General features: G+C 48.8%; 1 pseudogene; it reads left to right on the top strand.

The window, feature by feature from the left end:
* The window catches only part of LOC124028290, a 34831-nt pseudogene extending 28666 nt beyond the window's left edge, over positions 1-6165 (top strand).
* The last annotated feature ends 1335 nt before the right edge of the window (positions 6166-7500 follow it).

Raw genomic sequence — 7500 nt, 5'->3', positions numbered from 1 at the left:
CTCTGTCTTTCTCCTTCTACATATACCCTGTCTTTCTCCTCCAACATATACCCTGTCTTTCTCCTCCAACATATACCCTCTTTCTCCTCCAACATATACCCTGTCTTTCTTCTCCAATATATACACTGTCTTTCTTCTCCAATATATACCCTGTCTTTCTTCTCCAATATATACACTTTCTTTCTCCTCCAACATATACCCTCTTTCTCCATCAACATATACCCTCTTTCTCCTCCAACATATACCCTGTCTTTCTTCTCCAATATATACCCTGTCTTTCTTCTCCAATATATACCCTTTCTTTCTCCTCCAACATATACCCTCTTTCTCCTCCAACATATACCCTGTCTTTCTTCTCCAATATATACCCTGTCTTTCTTCTCCAATATATACCCTTTCTTTCTCCTCCAACATATACCCTCTTTCTCCATCAACATATACCCTCTTTCTCCTCCAACATATACCCTGTCTTTCTTCTCCAATATATACCCTGTCTTTCTTCTCCAATATATACCCTTTCTTTCTCCTCCAACATATACCCTCTTTCTCCTCCAACATATACCCTGTCTTTCTTCTCCAATATATACCCTTTCTTTCTCCATCAACATATACCCTCTTTCTCCTCCAACATATACCCTGTCTTTCTTCTCCAACATATACCCTGTCTTTCTCCTTCTACATATACCCTGTCTTTCTCCTCCAACATATACCCTGTCTTTCTCCTCCAACATATACCCTCTTTCTCCTCCAACATATACCCTGTCTTTCTTCTCCAATATATACACTGTCTTTCTTCTCCAATATATACCCTGTCTTTCTTCTCCAATATATACCATGTCTTTCTTCTCCAATATATATCCTTTCTTTCTCCTCCAACATATACCCTCTTTCTCCATCAACATATACCCTGTCTTTCTTCTCCAATATATACCCTCTTTCTCCATCAACATATACCCTGTCTTTCTTCTCCAATATATACCCTGTCTTTCTTCTCCAATATATACCCTGTCTTTCTGTGTCTCTGTTTCCTCACCTTCCTCCCACAGTTGTCTGTCCCTCGGTCTCTGTCCCTTCTCTCTCTTTAACAGTCTTTGCCACCTGTCTTCCTCTATCTCTCTCTCAATTCACTAAATCATTCTTGACCATCTATGTAATGACCTCCATATTATTCCATCAAGTGTGTCTATCCTGTGATAATGACATGAAAGAAACCACTTCTATGGTAACAACAAGACATCTGAAGTGGCTCTGTCCATTGTTCCCATTGTTCCCTGACAGCTGTTCAAAGGGAAGTTCTTCTACTGCTTTGGCCCCGACGTCAAGAACATCACCAACAAGTCTGACTGTCTGCAGGCCAACTACAAATGGGTTCATCACAAGTACAACTTTGACAACCTGGGACAGGTAAGGATTTCTCCCAGTATTAATTTCAGACGAGGTGTCAAACTGATGGACATGGTGAATGGACCAGTATGAAATACTGAACTGATAGACATGGTGAATGGACCAGTATGAAATACTGAACTGATAGACATGGTGAATGGACCAGTATGAAATACTGAACTGATAGACATGGTGAATGGACCAGTATGAAATACTGAACTGATAGACATGGTGAATGGACCAGTATGAAATACTGAACTGATAGACATGGTGAATGGACCAGTATGAAATACTGAACTGATAGACATGGTGAATGGACCAGTATGAAATACTGAACTGATGGACATGGTGAATGGACCAGTATGAAATACTGAACTGATAGACATGGTGAATGGACCAGTATGAAATACTGAACTGATGGACATGGTGAATGGACCAGTATGAAATACTGAACTGATAGACATGGTGAATGGACCAGTATGAAATACTGAACTGATAGACATGGTGAATGGACCAGTATGAAATACTGAACTGATAGACATGGTGAATGGACCAGTATGAAATACTGAACTGATAGACATGGTGAATGGACCAGTATGAAATACTGAACTGATAGACATGGTGAATGGACCAGTATGAAATACTGAACTGATAGACATGGTGAATGGACCAGTATGAAATACTGAACTGATAGACATGGTGAATGGACCAGTATGAAATACTGAACTGATAGACATGGTGAATGGACCAGTATGAAATACTGAACTGATAGACATGGTGAATGGACCAGTATGAAATACTGAACTGATAGACATGGTGAATGGACCAGTATGAAATACTGAACTGATAGACATGGTGAATGGACCAGTATGAAATACTGAACTGATAGACATGGTGAATGGACCAGTATGAAATACTGAACTGATAGACATGGTGAATGGACCAGTATGAAATACTGAACTGATAGACATGGTGAATGGACCAGTATGAAATACTGAACTGATAGACATGGTGAATGGACCGATGTACTGATGTTTTGTCTGTGTGTTTTTGTCTTTATATGTATGTTTATATTTCATGTCTTTCATGTGTGTTCTGTCTGTCTGTGTATGTCTGCATTTCTGCATGTGTGTGTGTGCGTTCTGTACCACAGGCTCTGATGTCACTGTTTGTGCTGGCTTCAAAGGACGGTTGGGTCAACATCATGTACCATGGCCTGGATGCTGTAGGGGTGGACCAACAGGTAACTAGTCTAATAGTGGTCATCAAGTCTATCCATTATATTTCTATAGATGTATTCTTTTTTCAGTTGTGTTGGCTGACTGATCTATCAGAGCATACTCAACTCCTTCTCTCCTGCTCCTCCTTCGACTAAACACAAACATGCACCACTCCTCTCTCTCTCCCTCCTTCTCCCCCTCCCTCGCCCCTCCCTCCCCATCTCTCCCTCCCTCTCAATCCCACCTCCCCTCTCCCCTCCCTGCCTCTCTCCCTCTCCATCCCCCTCTCCCCTCCCTCCCTCTCTCTCCCCTCCCCCTCTCCCCTCCCTCCCTGCCTCTCTCCCTCTCCATCCCCCCCCTCTCTCTCCCTCCCTCTCTCTCCCCTCCCCTCTCCCCTCCCTGCCTTCCTTCCTCCCTCTCCATCCCCCTCTCTCTCCCCTCCCCCTCTCCCCTCCCTGCCTTCCTTCCTCCCTCTCCATCCCCCTCTCCCTTCCCTCCCTCCCTCTCTCTCCCCCTCTCCCCTCCCTGCCTGCCTTCCTCCCTCTCCATCCCCCTCTCCCTTCCCTCCCTCTCTCTCCCCTCTCCCTCTCCCCTGCCTTCCTTCCTCCCTCTCCATCCCCCTCTCCCTTCCCTCCCTCCCTCTCCCCCCCCTCTCCCCTCCCTGCCTTCCTTCCTCCCTTTCCATCCCCCTCTCCCTTCCCTCCCTCCCTCTCTCTCCCCTCCCCCTCTCCCCTCCCTGCCTTCCTCCCTCTCCATCCCCCTCTCCCCTCCCTCCCTCTCTCTCCCCTCACCCTCTCCCCTCCCTGCCTGCCTGCCTTCTTCCCTCTCCATCCCCCCTCTCCCCTCCCTCCCTCTCTCTCCCCTCCCCCTCTCCCCTCCCTGCCTGCCTTCTTCCCTCTCTATCCCCCCTCTCCCTTCCCTCTCTCCCTCTCTCCCTTTAGCCAGTGATCAACAACAGTCCATGGATGCTACTCTACTTCATCTCCTTCCTCCTCATCGTCAGTTTCTTCGTTCTGAACATGTTTGTGGGCGTGGTAGTGGAGAACTTCCACAAGTGCCGTCAGAACCAGGAAGTGGAAGAGGCTAAAAGGAGAGAGGATAAACGACGGAGACGCATGGAGAAGAAGAGGAGGGGTAAGGGAGAGACGGGAAGAAGAGATAGTGCAAGGTGCCTGGAGAGAGAGGGGAGGGTGAGAGGGAGAGAGGGATAGAGGGAGAAAGGGAGGATGAGAGGAGAGACAGAGTGTGAGCGAGAGAGGGAGTGTGAGGGAGAGAGGGTGAGAGGGAGAGAGGGTGAGTGGGTGAAAGGGAGAGAGGGATAGAGGGAGAAAGGGAGGATGAGAGGGAGAGAGGGAGTGTGAGGGAGAGAGGGTGAGAGGGAGAAAGGGAGGATGAGAGGGAGAGAGGGATAGAGGGAGAAAGGGAGGATGAGAGGAGAGAGAGAGAGGGAGAGAGAGAGGGATAGAGGGAGGAAGAGAGAGGGAGTGTGAGGGAGAGAGGGTGAGAGGGAGAAAGGGATGGAGGGAGGGTGAGAAAGGGAGGGAGGGAGGGTGAGAGGGAGAAAGGGAGGGAGGGTGAGAGGAGAGACTGAGTGTGAGCGAGAGAGGGAGTGTGAGGGAGAGAGGGTGAGAGGGAGAGAGGGTGAGTGGTGAAAGGGAGAGAGGGATAGAGGAAAGGGAGGATGAGAGGGAGAGAGGGGAGTGTGAGGGAGAGAGGGTGAGAGGGAGAAAGGGAGGATGAGAGGGAGAGAGGGATAGAGGGAGAAAGGGAGGATGAGAGGGAGAGAGAAGGAGGGAGAGAGGGATAGAGGGAGGGAGAGAGGGAGTGTGAGGGAGAGAGGGAGAAAGGGATGGAGGGAGGGTGAGAGAGGGTGAGAGGGAGAAAGGGAGGGAGGGAGGAGTGAGAGGGTGAGAGGGAGAAAGGGAGGGAGGGAGGGTGAGAGGGAGAAAGGGATGGAGGGAGGGTGAGAGAGGGTGAAAGGGAGAAAGGGAGGGAGAAAGAGAGGGGAGGGATGATGAGAGGGTGAGAGAGAGGGTGAGTGTGAGAGAGAGAGGGTGAGAGGGTGAAAGGGAGAGAGGGTGAGAGGGTGAAGGGTGAAAGGGAAAGGGGGAAAAGGGTGTGAGAGAGAAATGGAGGGTGAGAAGGAGAGAGAGAGAGAGAGAGAGAGAGAGAGAGAGAGGAGAGAGAAGAGAAGAACAGACAGAGATAGATCATCAATGATTGTGTGAATTGTTTATGAGTATTACTCTTGACAGGAGGACATCACAGGAATGCTTTTGAATAGTGTACAGTATGTATAAAGGACTATTACCTGTGTTTGTCTCCCCTTGCCAGACGCCCAGAAGATCCCCTACTATGCCAGCTACAGCTCCCTCCGCCTGTGGATCCACACTCTGTGTACCACCTACTACCTGGACCTCTTCATCACCTTCATCATCTGTATCAACGTCATCACCATGTCACTGGAACACTACAGCCAGCCACGAGTAAGACTGGAGGGAGCGGTGTGTGGGAGGGGGTGGGGGTGGGGGGTACAGAATGACAGAGTGTCGTGTGTTTTCATGTACACAGTACCATATGTGACTCCTTCTCCTTCCTTCTCTCTCTCTCTCTCTCTCTCTCTCTCTCTCTCTCTCTCTCTCTCTCTCTCTCTCTCTCTCTCTCCCCTTCCCTCCCTCCTCCTTCTCTCTCCCCCTCCCTCCCTCCCACCTCCTCTCTCTCCCCCTCCCTCTCACCTTCTCTCTCTCTCCTCCCTCACACCATCTCCTTCTCTCTCTCCCCCCTCCCTCCCACCTCCTCTCTCTCCCCCTCCCTCCCACCTCCTTCTCTCCCCCTCCCACCCACCTCATTCTCTCCCCCTCCCACCTCCTCTCTCACTCCCTCTCTCTCACCTCCTTCTCTCTCTCTTCTCCCTCCTACCATCTCCTTCTCTCTCCCCCCTTCTCTCTCTCCCTCCCCTCCATCCCTCCCACCTCCTCTCTCTTCCCCTCCCACCTCCTTCTCTCCCCTCCTCTCTCTCTCCCTCTCTCTCACCTCCTTCTCTCTCTCTCTCTCCTCCCTCCCACCATCTCCTTCTCTCTCCCCTTCCTCCCACCTCCTTCTTTCTCTCCCTCCTCCTTCCTCCCTCTCTCCCACCTCCTCTCTCTCCCCCTCCCTCTCACCTCCCCCTCTCTCCTCCTTCCCACCATCTCCTTCTCTCTCTCCTTCTCCCTCCCACCTCCTTCTCTCTCTCCTCCTGCCTCCTTCTCCCACCCACCTCTTTCTCTCTCTCCCCCTCCCACCTCCTCTCTCCCCTCCACCTCCTTCTCTCTCTCCCCCCTCACTCCCTCCTCCTCTCTCTCTCTCCCCCTCCCTCCCTCCTCCTCTCTCTCTCTCTCTCTCTCCCCCTCCCTCCCTCCTCCTCTCTCTCTCTCTCCCCCTCCCTCCTACCTCCTTCTCTCTCTGTCTCTCAGTCTCTGGATCTAGTGTTGAAGTACTGTAACTATTTCTTCACATCCACCTTTGTACTGGAGACCCTCCTGAAGCTCACCGCCTTTGGCTTCCGACGCTTCTTTAAAGACAGGTAGTTATAGGGCCACACTGACTTACTGAATAAACACTGTATTCACTGCTGCACTGGGGACACACAGTGTGTGTGTGTGTGTGTGTGTGTGTGTGTGTGTGTGTGTGTGTGTGTGTGTGTGTGTGTGTGTGTGTGTGTGTGTGTGTGTGTGTGTGTGTGTGTGTGTGTGTGTGTGTGTGTGTGTGTGTGTGTGTGTGTGTGTGTGTGTGTGTGTGTGTGTGTGTGTGTGTGTGTGTGTGTTTGCATGTCAGTCATCTCAGTGTGTATGATTCATACGGAGTATATGATTCATAGCTGCCCTTCTTAACCACAACTCCATTAGAAAAGAGTTATTCTGACTTCAATTGTACTTCCTGGTAGTGTCATAGCTTTACTATAGCTGAACTATAGCTTGGATACTTCAATTGTACTTCCTGGTATTATCATAGCTTTACTATAAATGAACTATAGCTGAGATACTTCAATTGTACTTCCTGGTATTGTCATAGCTTTACTATAGCTGAACTATAGCTGGGATACTTCAATTGTACTTCCTGGTATTGTCATGGCTTTACTATAGCTGAACTATAGCTTGGATACTTCAATTGTACTTCCTGGTATTGTCATGGCTTTACTATAGCTGAACTATAGCTGGGATACTTCAATTGTACTTCCTGGTATTGTCATGGCTTTACTATAGCTGAACTATAGCTTGGATACTTCAATTGTACTTCCTGGTAGTGTCATAGCTTTACTATAGCTGAACTATAGCTGGGATACTTCAATTGTACTTCCTGGTAGTGTCATAGCTTTACTATAAATGTACTATAGCTGAGATACTTCAATTGTACTTCCTGGTATTGTCATAGCTTTACTATAGCTGAACTATAGCTGGGATACTTCAATTGTACTTCCTGGTATTATCATAGCTTTACTATAAATGTACTATAGCTGAGATACTTCAATTGTACTTCCTGGTATTGTGACCACTCTACAGAGCTGCCTCCAGAACAATATTAATGATGCTAATCTGCTATACTTGCATTGTTTGTAGATGTATCATTGTCCATTTCATCAGATGCAGAATAACTATAGTTAGTACACTCCTCTATCCTCATCTCTGACCCATTCCTGACCCATCTCTGACCCATTCCTGACCCATCTCTGACCCATCTCTGACCCATTCCTGACCCATTCCTGACCCATCTCTGACCCATTCCTGACCCATCTCTGACCCATTCCTGACCCATCTCTGACCCATTCCTGACCCATCTCTGACCCATTCCTGACTCATCTCTGACCCATTCCTGACCCATCTCTGACCCATTCATGACCATCTCTGACCCATTCATGACC

Source organism: Oncorhynchus gorbuscha, unplaced genomic scaffold (genome assembly GCF_021184085.1).
Source record: "Oncorhynchus gorbuscha isolate QuinsamMale2020 ecotype Even-year unplaced genomic scaffold, OgorEven_v1.0 Un_scaffold_3980, whole genome shotgun sequence".
NCBI lineage: Eukaryota > Metazoa > Chordata > Actinopteri > Salmoniformes > Salmonidae > Oncorhynchus > Oncorhynchus gorbuscha.
The sequence above is the reverse complement of the archived record's forward strand: the minus strand, read 5'-3'. Positions and strand labels throughout refer to the sequence as shown.